Source organism: Xyrauchen texanus, chromosome 16, assembly GCF_025860055.1.
Source record: "Xyrauchen texanus isolate HMW12.3.18 chromosome 16, RBS_HiC_50CHRs, whole genome shotgun sequence".
In the NCBI taxonomy this organism is placed as follows: domain Eukaryota; kingdom Metazoa; phylum Chordata; class Actinopteri; order Cypriniformes; family Catostomidae; genus Xyrauchen; species Xyrauchen texanus.
In genome coordinates, this window is record NC_068291.1 from 34,995,892 (window position 1) to 35,014,859 (window position 18,968).

The following is an 18,968-nucleotide window of genomic DNA, read 5'->3' on the forward strand; positions in this document are numbered from 1 at the left end:
CACTGAAACTGAGGTAAGATACAAACAGTCATTTGCAGACTTATTTATTGTGATAATTGAAGTGTTTGTTCAGAGTTATTTTATGTTTTTTTTTCAAGTGTCTTGTTCTCGCAGTCACTTGAATAAGAGCGTGCACTCTCTCTCCATCTATCACACGTGCAGCGGGCGCCGAGATTGAGGGAGACAAGCAAAGCAAAGCTGGTTAAAATTAAACTGAAATGGGTTTGACTGGAGGACAATGAATTAAACTGGCTACAGGGACCACTTCAATGTGAAAACAAGCAAATCCTGGGCATTTAAGGTGATTTAGAAATCCCGGTCTGACTTTTTTAAAGTCCCTTTCGGGGGTAAGGAAGTATTGTCACCCTAAACACCCATTTCCTACTTGAATTACAACTTGTGGATAATTTTCCTGCTTCCTTTGGTGATTGTTGTGCTGCGTTGATTGACTGAACACTGGGGTAGGTGAATGCTTTGACATCGCAATCCCCATATATCTTTCCCTCATAATGATTATTATCAATAACAAGCAAATCAAACATTAAACATGATTGTCACTAGAAGGCGAAATGTAACTGTCATATCTGCAAGTCGGAGACTGTGAAATGGGGGTGTTTTCTCCTGTCAGTCATTGACGCTCTATGAGAGGTTGGGTATACCAAGATAGCAGCTCGGATACTTCCGGTGGCTTCACCTCCTGCTGGCAGGTTAACGTCGCATCATCAGCATTCCAGTTCAATTTATATATTAGTGGTCACGACCCACCAGTTTAGAAACACTGATATAGTAAGCACACCATGTGTAAGGTAGTGGTGCATCGATCAAGAAATTGGAGGCCCATACTGATCACCGATATTTTAACACTGTGATCGGCCGATAACGATCCGGTCACCGATATTTCTTTTCAAAAGTGCTCTTTGCCACACTTTTGCAAGTTATATGCTTAAGTCACTGCCCACACTGTAATATTACCTGCAACTTACATTCACTGTGAAATGCTAACATTTTCTTGAATGTAAAACATTTATGAATATTTCTGTTTCTTTCTCACCATCAAAAATTAATGACACGCACTCATGCACCATGTTGGTGCAGCAACCATTATGAGGACTCTCCATAGATATGATTTTATACTGTATTTTATATTTTGTACTGTATAGATTCTATTCCCTATCCTTACCCCTAAAACTAACCCTCACAGAAAACTTTCTTCATTTTTACATTTTCAAAAAACATAATTTAGTGATTTATAAGCTGTTTCCCACAAGGTCAAAAATTTCGGGTTTTACTATCCTTATGGGGACATTTGGTCCCCACAAAGTGACAAATACACACACACACACAATAGAAATGTTCAAAAATAGGAGAAATGTATTCATTACAAAAACCTTTCCCCCCCTTTGTGTTCCATGGTAGAAAGATAGCCATATTGATTTGGAGAGTGAGTAAATAATTTTCATTTTTTCCAGGCAACAATGACTTTAAGTGGACCTTTTGGATCTAAATGTGAAACATGACAGGAGAAATAATGAGACTCATTGCTATCCATTATCCTTTGTCTCTTTCACTTATGCATTGGTAAAGACATGAATTCAATATATGAAGTCAGTACTTTCAGGGCTTTTAAGGCTGTCCATTAAACCACTAAGTTATAGAAACAGAAATATACTTTACATAAGGCAGCATTTGTCGAAGACAGTTTGCTCCAAATCAACATACCGAAAATGCAAAACGGAAAGCAGGTGACATGAAAAAAGGTCAGGGATGTGTGACTCTTGTATGTTTGAGTGAAAGCAGCTCCAAGAGAAGTTGATTTATTTAGTGCTGTTAAAAGATAATATTTAATCTCTAAAGCACTAATCTCTTTTTTGCCATTCTGCCTGTGATTATAAGCATCCCAGCTGTGCCTACTTCTCTATTCATGGAGCAGAATCTTGTGGCTTGTTTTACAGCTTCTCTCGGTGTAATGAACATCCTAAACAATCACAGCGCTCTATGGCTCGCCTGTCATTTGCCTGCTTTCTGTGTTTGGGTCAAAGGCATCTTCTCATTGCGCTGCAAAAGGGCTCTGCCTCCTCTAATACTCAGAATTTTCACTCTTGGCTTGGTATTCTGATCCATTTCTCGGTAAAGGCGGAATTTTATGGCGCTGTATTCAGATCTGAAGTAGACTGAAAAGAATTATGCACTTAACCGCACAAGTAATGACTAATTAAGCCACTTTTCATGCTTGGCACCATTCAATTGCTGTTCCACTTGTTACATGCAGATATGGAGTCTTTTCATTTTCTCAGTGCCACTTTTAAAACCCAACATACAGTGGGATCCAAAACACAGTTAAAATGCTTCTATTGTGAATATTATCTAATTTAATACAAACCTTTTAATTATTACTACTTCTTCATTTTGTGTCCTAACTTTGTTTTATATTTTTCCTCAAAATCCTAAAAATGTTGGTGCATTAACACGTAATGAACCAGTAATGTTCCTTTTAAAGGGAAAGTTCACTCAAAAATGAACATTCTCATTATTTACTCACTCGTAATGCACTTACAGTGTCAGATCACAGACCTTAAAGTATCATGAAGGGTGTGACAAGGAGGAGGGCATGGCCATGCCGTGAGGGTGCATGGCCTGTGCTGAGTCAACTAAGGGGAGCCGGAGATGCCAGTTCGTGAGAGAGAGACACGTGGGTGCGCTGTGTGGGTTAATGTTTGTTTTATGGTGTTTTAAGTTCACTTATGTCATTAAAGTTATGTTGACTGTCCTGAACACATGTCCACGCTGTCGTGGAGTCCTTGCCACTGCCAGGGAGGAGCTGTTCCATCAGCCAGGGGTCAGAGGACTTGCTGCCATCCACCTGTGGAGGAGCAGCTATCATCTGCTTTGTCTCTCTCTTTCCTCTCTCTCTCTCTGTCCCTCCTGTTCGCCCTTTCCCTCTCCCCTCTCTCGCCCTTGGTCACTTCTCGGGAGGCGGTGGAATGACCACAATGGCAGCGTCTCCACACCAGATGGGGGGGGGGCGGGGAATAGGCCAGTCCGGATGGTGCCCTGGCCTGAATTGGGTGGGGGAGGAGTGTGACAAGGAGGCCGTGGCCGAGCTGTGAGAGCGCACACAGTGCCTGATGTTCTAAATGATAGGTTTGGAACGTTTTAAACTATTACACTTTCTTAGGCATTTCAGTAAATAAAGCTAGTAACAAACCAGCTTCCACTGTAGGCACTCACAGTTTGGTTCTTAAGGATGAAAAAAATATTACAACATGTATTAATTATACCTCGGAGACACAGGGGGGAAATTTAAGCTCACCACAGCCATTATAATGTCAGCAAAGGCAGTAATATGGCGCACATCATCACAAAGAGTCTGTTGGCCCTGATTATACATTCCCTCAATTGTGTAAGAAAACTTCTCATTATTCCTGCTAGACGTCTCCGAAATGACTGCATACAACACTAAAGCAGGCAGCTTACAGATGAGAAACATCTTCCTGTATAAAGTTATATTGAACATGAGGGTCTTTGTATTGTAAATGAGGTTTCCGTACCATGCAGCTCCATACTGTTCCATACACATATTATTAGTGGTGGCAGTCTTTGCTGATTTTCGGAGTGAAACTGACGTGGTTATTAGCATTTCATGCCTGCATGTTTACCACAGCAATGGATACTTCCAAATGTTTGTCTTATCTGAATTGTATGATCTGAATTTCTGATTATTTGTGTTCAGCTCTTTCTATATAAAAGTCTAATTTTCTCAGTGGTTGTTGATTGTGTTTCAAGTTTCAGTTGTTTTCAAGGATGTGTAAGAGAAAAATTTAGTTTTGAGGAGCAAAATGGAAAGCCAAGTGTGCAATGGTCTTGTCCACATTTAGTTTATTGCTTTGTTGTAGTGATTCACTCAAAGATCTCTTACTCTTATGGGTTTGCTTCTGTTAAAAAGACACCAGTAGTCTCCTATTTGCCCCTATCATCCAAGCCAGGGTTTTTATTAATGTATTATTTGATCCTTATTATTATTAATTTTATTGCACATTTAAAGACCTACAAACCCTCTTTGGACAGGGATGCAGTACAAGTGTAAAATGGTTAAAACATCTTTCACATTGCTATCTTTGTGAAGCGGTCAGGGTTTTTTGGTAAAATTAACATTAAAGGGATAGTCATAATTTACTCACCATTCTTTTATTCAAATCCTGTACGACTTTCTTATGTGGAACACAAAAGTTGTTTCAGTTAATATAACGGACCGCCATGTCAAACAATGGAAGTGGGTAGTGCCTCAATTTAGGTCTTAAAAACTTATTCAAAAGTATCATAAAATTAGATCATGTGACATGTACCTCATATTACAAGTCTTATGTAGGCATACAATAGGTTATAGTGAGACATCTCCTTTTGTGTTCTGCATTTAAATAAGCTCAGCGAGCATTGACTCTGACTACCACTGACTACCAGAGTCATGAGTTCGAATCCAGGGTGTGCTGAGTGACTTCAGCCAGGGCTTTTAAGCAACAAAATTGGCCTAGTTGCTATGGAGGGTGGACTCACATAGGTTACCTCCTCTTGGTCGCGATTAGGGGTTCTCGCTCTCAATGGGGCAAATGCTGTGTGTCTCTGTGGAGTCATGCACAGCAAGCCACATGATAAGAAACGTGGAGTAACCATGTTAAGTTTACATTTACATTTATGCATTTGGCAGACGCTTTTTTGTCCCTTATTACAGGGACAATCCCCCTGGAGCAACAATGGTGGTGGCTGTGGGGCTCGAACCAGCGTCCTTCTGATTACCAGATTACCAGTTATGTGCTTAGACCACTACACCACCACTTATATATATATATTAAAGCATACAGGTTTGGAAAACATTAGGATGATTAAATAATTTCCTTAGGAGACATAATAAACTTTTTTTTAAGAATATTTTAACATTAACAAAATTTTGATGGATGTGCTCCAGAAACATTGAGACTCTAGCCTGTGCCTGTGTCATGTCTGTTTCATGTCTGATCCCATCCCACCTCGCTCTCCCCCAAATAATTTACTCGTATTTCTATTGGCTCTATAAATAAAAGTAGCAAAATGGCCCCAAAAAGTTCAAAGGCTTCCTAGTACTGTTCTTACACGTTAACAAAACAAACATTGTCCTGAACAGTCCCACCTCCACACCGAATAAAATTAGCCAGTTGCCTAAGGGTTTGAGATCTGAGTTAATTTGCAGTTTAAACATCTCAGATTAAACATTTGCTTCTTAAATGCTCCTTGTAAAAATGTCAGCATTCATCACAATGGTGCCTCAGGGTGCAGAAATGTCAGCCCTCAATTTTGTTTTTTTGAAGGCCTAGTTCTAAGTGTCCATACACATCATTCTTATAAACTTCAACATCCTCATTCTTCAGAATATCCTTGCATGTTATAATTGCTTGCAGACAGGGTTTTTCATAGATCAAAAATAGTGGTTTAGTGGTGTACATACTCAGTCATCCACAAGCTTGGTGTTGTTTGATTACATAATTGCAATTAATTATTCATTAACATAATTACTTAATTGCATATGCTTTGTTTACATTAGACATACATTATTATTGACCATCACTATTGATTTTGTGCTAAATTCAATGCTATGTTAAGAGCTATGTGCACTTATTTATACTGATACTCATATATAGGACTAGATACATATTCTGAAAAAGTGTGTATCTTGCTCAACAGAATTTGTTGTCCTTTCATCAGGCTCATTTCATTAAATTAGTAATATTAATATTTGAATATCAAAAGGTAAACATCTCCAATTAAAGATCATCATTATATATAATAGATTTTACATAATAGAAAAACTGATAGCTTGGCCATTAATTAATGGAGTTCCAGGCTTTAAAGCTTCTGAATCTACTTCGTACCTGCCCTCATGTATATTTACCATTGTTGAACATTTAGGAAAAACTCTGTAATCTTCTGGTTATGGTGGGCAATTTCTTCCCAGAAGTTTCAAGAGCAATTACCGCATCTGCAACCTTTCCATCTTCCAACGTCATAACGTTTCTTCCAAGCCGTTCCATGCAGTCAGCGAGAAACGATATGGCCGCAAGGTGTCTGCATTTCCAAGGTTGCAGCAGTAGTGTAATATATGTCACTAAACTGTGGTGTATGATGTACGGAAGCCTTTGGGAGTGTCACTATTCCCAATCTGGGTAGGTGAGTAAGTTCCCCAAGGGACTGCGGCACCATTCGGGCACTAGCATGTGATTGTGAGTCCTGTCAAATGCTACTAGCCAAGTCTCAGCTGGCAGCAGAACGATTCACATGCTTGTGGAATTCTAGCAATATGACAGAAAAATGTGTAACACCTTTCCCTGGGGAGTTTTCACTGTCTGTAGGGGGTTTGGCAAATTACCACTCTTTGTGATCAGTCACTATAGCTCTGTTTCAAAACATAGTGAGCTGCCTCGTTTCCCACTGCCTACATGGGCATCTGCCTTCAAAGGCAGCATCCTAAACCTCAAGGAAACTTATAAGTAAGTGATTTGAATCGAGTTGGAAGTTAGCATGTTATTAGGCTAAAAGCACGATACTTAAATGGGTTGTTCTAACTGAACATGTAGGCACAGTCTCCAGACGTGTTTTAAAAGTCTTTAAACTTAACATGGCTTCTTAAAAATTTGCAGCTAAAAATTCACAATTAATTATGTACCCGCCCCTTTATAATGAAAATTCCTACCATGCGTGCAATTTAAGCTTGAAGAACCACCTGTTTTCAGCATGGGGCAGTAAGCGAAACTTCAGCTGTATAGGAAATGCAAGGCTGTACATAGAACAAACCATGTTCCAGCTTGCTTAACAATTGTGACAGCACAAGATGAGAACATGTTCTTGCATCCAAATACAGCTGGACTAAGGCATCTTAGGATGCAGCTACCTTTCAGAACGTTCGTCACATCAGTAGCATGCTTATGATGCCTTTATTCTCACTAGGTTTTGGAACAGAGTAAATATGTTACATTAGTCACAGCGTTTCAAATAGAAATTAAACCATTACCAAACCTCATAAGAAAATGAATTCTTTAGTATGGCATACAGCTCTGGCCAGAGTTTGATTTCAAGATTATATTTTATCACTTATTGCACATTTAATTTAATGAATTGTAAGAGCCAGGCACAGTGGATGTTGAAGCCAGGCATAATCAATTCTCCCCTGTCTCTCTGCATCTCTTGTTTCACTCTGTCTTTGCAGTTTAGTGGCCCCTGTTAGGCACAATGACTGCCACCCTTGAAGATGCTCTTCACCTGTCCCTGAGAGAGAGAAAGATAAAGGAAGGGAATGAGACAGTGATAGTGACAAGGCAGACAACACAGTGACTCATTTCCCAGAGGATTCCATGTTTTAGACTTGGAATTTCAGCACAGCATGTATGACTGACGCTGATGTTGAATACTCTGAAGTTCAGACTTCTGTTAATCTGTCAAGTGGGCATGCTGTTAGGCAAATACCAATAGAGTCTCTATGTTGATCTCCTCAAAAGGACAAATATTAGGCCAATTAATCAACCTAGCCCGCAAAAAAATTGCATACCCCAATAATTTGTTGGTCTGCTTTAAGCTTTGATTATGGCACACAATTGTCATGGCATTGTTTCGACAAACTTATGCAATGTCACAACATTTATTTCCATCCAGATTTGCATTAATTTTTGCCTGAAATCTTGAATTGATGATGGGAGAGTCAAACCACTCCATAAAGTTTTCTCCAGCACATCCCAAAAACCTTCAATGGGGTTAAGGTCAGGACTCTGTGGTGGCCAATTCATTTGTGAAAATTATTCCTCATGCTCCCTGAACCTCACAATTTGAGCCTGATGAATCTTGGTATTGTTATCCTGGAATATGCTTGTGCCGTCAAAATCCTTTGAAGGGATAACCTGGTCATTCAGTAAATTCAAATTGAAGTAACCCCAGATTGGCAAATTGAAGTAACCCCAGATCATAACACTGGCTCCAGTGGCTTGTACAGTGGATACTTTGCATGATGGGTACATCGATTTATGCACTTCCTTTCTTACATTGACGCTCCCATTGCTTTAGAATAGTGTAAAGCTGGACTCATCTGACCACATCACCTTTTTCCATTGCTCCACAGTCCAATCTTTATACTCCCTACAAACTGAAGTCATTTTTTACTGATTAGCCTCACTAACAAGTGGCTTTCTTGTGGCCACACAGCTGTTAAGTCCCAATCCTGTAAGTTCTCTACATATTGTGCATGTGGAAATGCTCTTACTTTCACTATTAAACATGGCCACGAGTTCTACTGTCGATTTTAGTGATCTCTGATCATGATCATTCAAGATATATTTCCGACCACATTTCTTCCACAGAGCTAGCAGTTCACCACAATCCTTCCAGGTTTTAATAATGCGTTGGACAGTTCTTTACCCAATTCCAGTGATTTTTTTGGCTAGGATGTCTATATCTGGATACCTGCCTGTGTGTATATATATATATATATATATATATATATATATATATATATATATATATATATATATATATATATGTATGTGTTTATATGTATATATATACACATATTATATTTGTCTCATTCCCATGTGTCAATGGATAGCACTTTTAAGGAAATATTGTGGATAAAAATTATCCACAGCTTCTGGACTCTCTTTTTGCTATCTGCTTGTTTGTTTGTTTGTTTTTTCCACACTCAGGTAGCTAAGTAAATCTTTGCCAGTGGAACTGATTCATAAAGCTTTGAAGATGGACTGTTGAGAGACTTCCTCTCTGACATGCTGCTGAGTGAATTTGATGAGAGCGTGTGCTTGTGGTTAGGGGCACACTGTGAGGTGTCACTGTGTGAAATGCTTGGGTATTGTCCACGCTTCCCATTGCGAAAGACCTCCCATGCTTTGCAGAGCTGGGTTTCTGACCCTGAAGACAAGCTCCGCAGATCTTGAGAAAAGGGCTGAATCTGAAGCTCTGCCTCTCTGGGAACATTCTATGATTTCAGGACATAAAATGACACACATGTCAGCTGCCCGTCTCCAGTGGAGCTCAGCATGGGATAGAGCTCCTTTGCCTTTGTTGCCTTCCCTATAATTTCACAAAAGTAAAGGCAATGGCTGGGGGAGAATTTAAGTGCTTCGGCTGTCATTTTTTGTGGAAGGTGGTGGAGGGGAGGAAAGAGGAGAGGACAAATGTGAGACTTAGCTTTGTGTTTTTTTTTTTGGAAGAGTACACCACCCGCAGAGTGCTGAAATTCAGTCCTGAGTCAAGTTGACTTTCATCTAGAGGGCATCTTTTAGCTTAAAGATAAAACATGGGGTTGATGGGTTAATTTTTTCCTGGATAGGCTAATACTCACATAACAGTCACTTCAGTCTTATATTGAAGTAGATTTGACAGTAAGTAAGAGGAAAGAATGTTATGATGAAAACTGCAGACATTTATTTAGAAAGTCATCAGAAGTGTGAATGTGTGTGTTCAAACAATATATTTGTGTTTTTATGCAGCATATTTGGGCTATCAATTTAACAGGTTAATTAAGTACTGTTAATTATATATAAAAATAACATGTTTAAAAAAATGTCTACCTCGTACAGATTGACAAAATCTGCAAAATGGCTTGTGGACTGGAGGCCAGTAATATTCAATACTATTGCAATAAAACCACAATAAAACACTTTATTGACTTTTAAAGCCACTTTTGTTTCATCTTCTAAATGTTTTACAAGTCTGCCACAATTAAGTATTTGAATTATATTCATTTTGGAGCTTTACTTAGAAAATGTTGATAAGTAAATTTATTTGCCGTAAAATGAATTTTTCACCTACAAAGATCATTTTCTTATCATTTAGTTATACTTATGCCATCTCAAACTCCTGTGACTTTTTCTTCTGTGGAATGTAATCAAACATATTTTGATTTAGATATGAGGTGTTTTTGTCCATACAATGCAAGTCAATGGGGTCCGACACTTTCAAGATCAGGACATAAAGGCATAATCTATAATCCACTAGCATGAACAACGCTCTGTGAAATTTATTCTGATTACTTTCATGCACTTAGTTGCATATAGCTAACCTCATAAAAACATGCCCCCTTAGGAAAGGGCAATAATATGTAACAGTCGTATCTGTCACAGTATTTAATTTGTGTTATTCTGCTGGATAGCATTCTGTCCTAGTTAAACGATTTTCCTAACAAAGTTTTACTTTGTTAAAAGGATGCTTGATTCCATTCTTTTAATTTTGAAACATCACTTCAGAAAATAAATGAGTTTACATTCAGACTGGGATGCTGACAATTTTATGTGGGTGATGCCAAAAGTTTTCGTATTTGTGTAATTAAGATAAGATCACCATTCTTTGGAGAAAATATAATGACATCCCACAAAGTTCTCCAGAAGAATAATGGACAACTCTGTTTACTATAAAAATGTTAATGAGCTTTGCTGCTAACGGAAACAATTGGATTTATCTGCAGTTTATATTGTATACTGTTGGATGTAGGAAATATTTTGATCGTATTGTGCAGTAAACATAGTCTTGATGCAGTGCAGGTTGTCAGTATATGGCGCTCTTTTTAGTTGATGTGCTATCTCTAAGCCATTTGATTCTATGCATTAATAGTTTGTGGGGAAAAACACATTTTTGAACCCCTTATTTATTATTAAGATTTAGAAGAAGATCAGAACTTACTAGAAGTATTCATGCAGAAATCTACTTAATTCCAAAGGTTTCACAGACTTTTTCTTTCATTTGTAGTTGATGGATCACTTTGGTTATGCTATTTGTTTCAGTGGGCTTGGTGAGTAGTTTTCCAAAAGCTACACTTAAAGATAAACTACTTAACGTAGAGCTAAATAAGCATGGACTATTTAGAATTGTATTGTTAGTGGTGCTTGATTGGACCCTAGTTGTAAACTTTGGCACATAACCTGTACAGTTATTTGTACTACAGACATGAATTATCTCTGAAATTGTGTGATTTATTGAGTAGAGGTGTGCTAATACTTTTCTAAGTGATTGGATTTAGCGATAGTGCCTGAGGTACTATAAAATATGTCTGGTCTTTGTGCAGGCAAATCAAGTTCTTCCACACCAGGCTCAGTACATTATTTCTTTATGTACCTCACTTTGTGCACACTCACAGGGGTATTGCCATGCTGGAACAGTAAAGGGCTCTCCCCAAACTGTATCCACAAAGTAAAGCACACAATTATTTTGAATGCCACTGTACACTGTAGCATAAACATTTGTCTTCAGTTGAATTAATTATAAAGCCAAACATGTTAATTGCAAACTTTTCGCCATATATTGCATATAGATGGGGTGGCTGTTTTAACCTCAGCTAGTAAGAAACCACCTAGTGACCACCCAGAACAGCAACCTTGCAGAACATCCAAGCAACCGTATAGCAACCTGCTTAAAATAACTCAAAACACTTTATGAACCACATAGTAGTGACAAGGCCACTACCCTCATCTTTTTCGTCTACCCTCAAAGTTTAGTCCTATTTAATATTTTAAATGATTATATAATACTATGTATTTCTATATTTGCTATTAAATACTACATTTCCAAAATTGTTGATAAAGAATATGACTATCATTCTATTACATGATATGCAGATTAATTTATTGAATTGCTATTAATCACATATACATATTTGCAGAGAAAGGCCCTAAAAAAATAACAATAAAGCAACATATTGTTTATTTCCATTTCATTGAACATAAGCCTATCATTGGCTTGTAGTCGACAGTAATCCATTTTGAAATGTAATTAGTCAATCTGTATAAGATAGATTCATTATTAGGGCTTTTCTATGGACACAACAATGTACACATGCGTCAGATGACAATTTTGAAGTGTTTCAGTTTGGTTGCGTCGCTTTTTAAACACAGCGTTTGTAGGTCATTGTGTCAAGTTAAATATAGTTGCATAAAAGTACATCTCGAGATCCTTGCATTCGGAATTGTGTTCTACAGGTGGAGTGTAACTTATTTCCCCCTGCTAAAACAGGTGGTACTTCAAGCTTGAATTGCTTCGATGGAAGGAATATTCATTATTACGGTCTGTGGACATGATTAACTGCGTAAATGTTTTTTTATATCATTAATCACAATGAATTAATGTGTTAAATAGACAGCCCAAATAACGAAATAATACAGACTTTTCTTATTCTTCAATCAGTAGTGGTGTTTTAGTTGCTTTTTGGGGACATTCATACCGGTCTCACCTCTGTTTGTGTATCCCCTCCATGGTAGTCCCAGCTGACTGCAATTACAGTGAGGTACAATAATGGCACAAGCTGCTCAACGGGAGGTCAGAGGTCGCACTATGCTATCAGGCCATCACAGACGCTGGCTGATATGTGCTCCCAGTCATCTGTGGCTTTAGATAAGCCCGCAAAAAAAGAGACAAAACTGGGATTATCTGATCATTTCAGAAAGGACAAACTGGGTCAGCTGCATGAACGAACCTGCAAAAACGAAATGACAAAAACGAGAAAGGACAAGAAAGCAAAATAGGACGATAGTGCAAATGCCAAACTGGTGTTATGTCTGTCAAAGCGAGGGCTGGAGTATTGAAATGTAACTGCAGCGGAGGGAATTATCTGATAATGAGGTCTGATAGAATGGTTCCTGTTAGAGATCTGCACAGGCCTTAAAATGAAACTCGGACCTGACCCGTATCCGAGACCGTGTGGCCAGACCCCACCCTGTCCGAAAGATACCGTCTGATTATAAGGCCAGAACCTGAAATCGCTAGAAATCTTTATAAGATTACTGTTGCAATAGGCAATTTCTTTATATAAGCATATAGGCAACATTCGTATCAATATTGAAACATTAAACATACAGATTTAACAGGGCACGGCAGCCCCTCAGTACACAAGAGCAGAAAGAAAAAAACGGACTTTCCGTTTATGTGCTGAAACTTTGCAACAGTCCCCTCTATGCAGCCTGAACTTGTCCAGAATGTTGAATCTTTTTGACACCTGTGCTAAAAAACAATCTAGATGCAGCGCAAAGAATGAAACAGAGAGCAGGTGTCTCAACAAGCTTCTTTTTTTTTTAATCTATCCCATTTTCTCCCAATTTGGAAGGTCCTTGTGATGACGCGGTTACTCATCTTAATCCAGGTGGCGGAGGACAAGTCTCAGTTGCCTCCGCTTCTGACAGTCAGTCCGCACATCCTATCACTTGGCTCGTTGTGCATGACACCACATAGACTCACAGCATGTGGCGGCTCATGCTACTCTCCGTGATACACACACAAGTTACCATGCGCCCCATTGAGAGCGAGAACCACTAATCGTGACTGGTTGGAGTCACTCAGCACACCCTGGATTCGAACTCATGACTACAGGAGTGGTAGTCAGCGTCAATACTCACTGAGCTACCCAGGCCCCCTTGACAAGCTTTTTTGACAATTTTAAGTTATTTTTAACTTGACACGGTGCTGAAAAAGTGCTGGTCCTGTGTGAGTCGCTGAAGAAACAGCGAGATGTGGTGCAACAGTCCAAGGCATTGGTCCAGCATGTGTTTACATAAGAAAACAAGGGGAAAACAGATCAGATGTGCGCAAAACACGTTCGGTGTGAATGGCCCCAACTCATCTGTTTGCGCATCTGTGAGTGAGAGCGTGTGCGTGAAACATGTTCGGTATGCCTGTTTAATTTTTCATTAATTACAAATCCGAACCTGGGTTGCAGACCTCTAGCTTCTGTACAGAGATGGGAAGCTAAACAAAGTTAACGATTCTGGTTTTGATTCCACTAAACCATTCCAGTTCCTTAAAAGACAGTTCACCCAAAAATGAAAATTCTGTCATCATTATTTTTTCTTCTTCAGTGGGACAGCAAAGGAGACGTTTATATAGATTATATAAAATTATATAGATGTGGAACAACATGAGGTTCATTTTTTGGTCAACTAACCCTTTAACTATTCCATATTTATATTCCAAATTCTCAGTAATTTTGAGGAAACTTCCCCTTCAATATTATGTCCTACTGAACAAAAATACGAAACAACATGGGAACAATTCTTAAATTGGATACAACGAATGTAATGACTTACGGTTCAGTGAAGAAACACTCTGGTAGATTAAGTGAGTGACTCGTTACACCAAAGTTTTGACACATTTATTACAAGAACTTATGTTTAGTGTTCCGTCTTTATAGTTATGTAGATACAAGGCCACGTCCACACTAAAATTTCAAACCACTGATTTTGCTATGTTTACGTCTCTCATCCACACTGACACACCATTTTCCTCCCCCCAAAAAAGACTTGAGAATGCTCTCTACAGTATGACCATGTTATTTAGAAAATGATGAAAAACAGTTTTAGATTGAAAATAGTTTTAAACTTAAAATGTGTTAATGTGGGTGTGGCATAAAGACATTTACAGAGCCGAATGTCATGAAAATATTTCCATTCTATTTATAATGGTTTTGCATACAAGCCATTTCACAATTCACAAATCTGCTCTTGTAGTAAACACTGTTGTAGCATGGCCTCTTGGTGGGATGAACATATTGCATATGACAAGGCTAGCAAAAATGACTACAGCTCTCTAGGGATTTTTCCTTGACCTCTGCTGTGACTAATTGCTTCCATTATTCTTATCCCACTGTGAGAAGAATGTGGCTTGGAGTGGGAGGAGCCTAAAAAAGACCTGTCCCCTATGCTTGATTGACAGATTATAGAGAAATGACTCAGCAGGCCAGGCCAGGGGTGATATAACATAATGCAAGTCTCTTACACCTGTCAAAGTAATACACAATAAATATATAACAAAATCAAGTGAACACACCACATCCTAAGCAGAGAAGTTATAATCATCATAGAATCATGTAAAGCAAGGTCTAAACCCAATAACATTTTTGGCTAATTTTGTTTCAAATGTTCTGTATGTTATATCATGCAGAAATAAAATAATCTGCATGTCTATGGCGTAATGAGAGCTTTTCCAGAGATACTGTGGCATAACTAGTGCACTGGCAAGTACTAGTCATATGTGGGAGAGTTGCCTCAGGTATGCTGGAAGGATCCCCAGAGCTGGAAACCATGGTCAGGTTTACATTAGCCTAATCAGACAGAATATCTGTATATGTTAGACAGTGTGTCTATCTCTGATGAAAAATGCTGTGTCTAAGTGTGGACAGCTGACACCATGTCCAACTGCTGACTCTGTTGTTGTCAGTGGATAACTTGGTGTGAAGGTGCTGGTCTACAGCTGATATGTGGAATTCTTTCTTTTTTTTACATTTTTCTCATTTCTCAACTTAATATGCAGAGTCAACTATTAGTAAGCCATTTAAAGGTTGAATTCACCTAAAAGTGTAACACTTGCGTGTGTTGCCCATCCAGCCTGATACTGCAACATTGGCTTGACCAATGATGTGAGTTTGAGGAGGGACTGTCTGTTTGTACAACTATCTCTAGCTCTTCAATTCTATTTGATGACTATGGTGGCCGAGAATGGAACAACACAACCAAAATTAGGAAGGCAAATAAAAGCTGAAAACACAGTGGAAATAAGCCATAAACAAAATTAAATAAAGCCACAAAATAATGGAAATAAGCCACTTGGATTAAACCATTGGAGTTGTATGGGATATTTTTATGCTGCCTTTATTTATTTTTGGACCATCAAAGTTCTGGCACCATTCTCTTGCATTGTATGGACCAACAGATCAGAAATATTTTTCTAAAAATCTTTTGTTCAGCAGAAGAAAGAAAGTCATAGACATATGGGATAGCAAGAGTGTGAGTAAATGATGAGAGAATTTTCATTTTTGGTTGAACTATCCCTTGAACCACAAGGTTAAGCATAGCATGAAAGCTTTATGATGTGTGTAGTTTTATCACTATACTTGTGTGGGCCAGATTTTAGAGAATGTCATCACATATACAATAAACCTTTTAAAACTTTCTTGGATGGTAATCACTATTAAAAAAGGTTAATAAATGGGCCAAATAAGTGTCTTGATTAAAATCGTAATATGCCTGAAGGTGTATGTAGATGGTTGGAATAGGGTTAGGCTGTAGAAATCACATAGGAAATCATGTGAGAAATGAGTGTAAATCTGAAGTGTATAGTTTCTGTGTCACTAGCATAGCCAAACAGAATATAAAAAATGATCACTGTTGTCAAGCATATTCCTGAAAACCCATCCCAAACTCACACCACTGTTTGGGCCAGTGTTGGTGATTCAGGCTGGATGGACCGCTCAAACAAACAGAGGAATGTTTTAATATTACCACAGAGACACAGTGTTATACTTTTAGGTGAAATCAAACTTTAAATGGCTTTCTTATAGTTTATTCAGTATATAAAGTGAGAATTATTTTTTAATCTATGAACAAAAGAAGTGTGATAGAGGCCTTCAAGTTTCTGGCTAGAATATGTGGATTTACTAATGTACAGTATATAACACATATTTATAGACTTGTTTACTCTGGTTGTGTCAGACTAAAACAGATTCTGTGAAGAAGCACTCAGAATGACATTTTTAAAGAACTGTAGCCATGCCCAGCTCATTTACATGTTGTTGCAGTTTGTGACAACCCTGTATTCTTGGGTGCAATCCAGACGTCTAAGGGCTGGACACGAGCCTGCCATTTGCAGGGTGGATGCATAAGGCGAGAAATGCCTGTTTCTCAATGGCAGCTTGAGTCCTTCACCTGAGACAGCAGACTCTGGCATAATGCCTCTCGGCGGTGTCTCCGCTGGTCAGCCCCAAGTCCCTCAGTTGACACAGATGGCAGTGATCCAACATGGACACCGATACAATCCAATAAATTAGTCATCAGATGCTTCAAAGCTGTTAACTCCATTTGCTTTATTCCATTTCTATGTTTCAAAGACACAAAGTGCCTTGAGCTGTTTTGCTAGTTCTTCTAAAAAGATTCAGACATTGCCAAATTGGAGATGCCAGTTTTTTAACTGCATAACATTGAATGCCAATGTATTAGGAATTTTCTTCACTGAAATTAAGGAGCCTAGCCAAATCCTTGACTAAGAAGGTGGTGAAGCTACAGCAGCTAGATGGACTTCTTTTGGCCCAAAGGATAGAGTCGTAAGGAGTCCAAAATCTTAGTACGCTGACGCACCATGTACTGCCTATGTAGATAGCTCTGTGTATATAATAGGATTCTAACTAAAATGGAACTTCGAGTAACTGATTTCAGATATTTTCATAAGTATTAACTTTAATATCTACACCAAACCACGCAAACAGTGTGAAAAGAGAGAGAAGACTTGTGCTCACAGATGATTCTGATGTTAGCATATTGCTGAGGTAAGTATTTGATACTATGATCTGCAAAAGAAAAAGTGGCACACAAACATTGGGTAAAATTGTTCAATAAAGATAATAAATGTAACTATTTTATATCAATAATTTTCAGTAATGAAAAATTATACTTAATATATTTATTATTGATTTCCGTTGGCTTTGCCCACATCTTGGCTGAGCTCATCACAGATGAATATAGGATTGCTTAATACATCAATTATTCATGTGATCATATGTATTTCAGAAAGTAGTTTAATTTTGCCCTTGTGAGATTGATGTTGGAAGCTTGCCTACAATACCTTAAGAAGCTGTATAGGTGTGCAGCACACTAGAATTAGAACAACTTTTGGAAATAGTTATCACTCTATCTAAACTTTGTCTGTAAGCTAGGAAAAGACTAATTTAATTTGAGTTGGCTTTCATCACTATGCTTTTATTTAGTTGTGTAGAGTTTGTTGATAGGTGACATTAATTGTGTGAAAAGCTTGGATCTCTCAGCACTAACTTCACCCAAAAATGAAAACTGTGTCATAATTTTTTTCATGGAACACAATAGATGTTAGGCAGAATGTTAGCCTTATTGGCATTAACTTTCATTGCATCTTTTTTTCCCCATACAAATAAAATGAGTGGTGACTGATGCTAACATTCTGCCTAACATCTCCTTTTGTGTTCTACGGACTAAATTTATTTTTTTTAGGTGAACTGTCCCTTTAAGGTTGAAAGGTCCTTCACTCCCTTTTTAACAAAACACATCCTTTTAGACTCTCCATGAATTTTTTGGCAATATGCCGTTTTGGAGCAGAACAGCTTGATATTCCTTTCGGAGTATTTATTTATGGTTAACTCCTCTTGTGCGCACACAAAATGAGAGATTTGTCACTTCCTCTTGGCATCCCCTTCCACTGCCCCCGTTGTTTCTGTTTTGAATATTCATTGTAGTTGGCATCGCAGGAAAAAGAGGCATCCTGATCAGTCATGCTTTTTTCCCAACATGCCCTGCTTTATACCCTGCTCAACATCATCATCTCTGCTGTTATAACTGAACTAACAATTCATTGATTATGAACCTTTACTACTAACAGTAAATTAACATTTACTAGTTCATTTTAATTGGTCAAATTTCAAGTTGACTCTCAATTAATAAAAAAGCTGCATGTATAGTAATCATAAAAGGAGGGAAAAATGTCTTTTTTAAAATAGTTTATCATGTTGCACTGCAGGACATGTTAACTTTCCAAAAGTATTTCATGTCAACCATCTATTTACATGCTGTGATAACAACATTGTGTTCTACTTAAACCAACCAATATATTTTATTTAATGTAAAGCTGATACGAAGAAGTGGAGATGTGCTGGGCATCTCTGTTATAATAGCACTTTTTTAGTTAAGTACAGCAGGGATTTGTGGAATTGGATGGTGTGGTCAAAGTCTTTCAAACAAGTTAGTCCACAATAATTGTGCTTCTTTACCTCAGATTACACAAAAAAAACTAAATTCTCCCGCCTTGTTTTGCTAATGCGCATGCACATTCTCGCGTTGATTGAAAGGCTGTATCTGCATTTTAAAGGTCATTGGCTCTTTTGCCTGTAAGGCAGGACTTCCTTTCTACTTCCTTTGACTGTTGGATGTTCCAGTTTCTCCCAT

At 38.1% G+C, this 18,968-nt stretch overlaps 1 protein-coding gene across 1 annotated transcript in view; it reads left to right on the forward strand.

The window, feature by feature from the left end:
• Positions 1-18,968, forward strand: part of LOC127656965 (aarF domain-containing protein kinase 1-like) — a 175,034-nt gene that overhangs the window by 88,391 nt on the left and 67,675 nt on the right. The gene's annotated exons all lie outside the window — the stretch shown is intronic.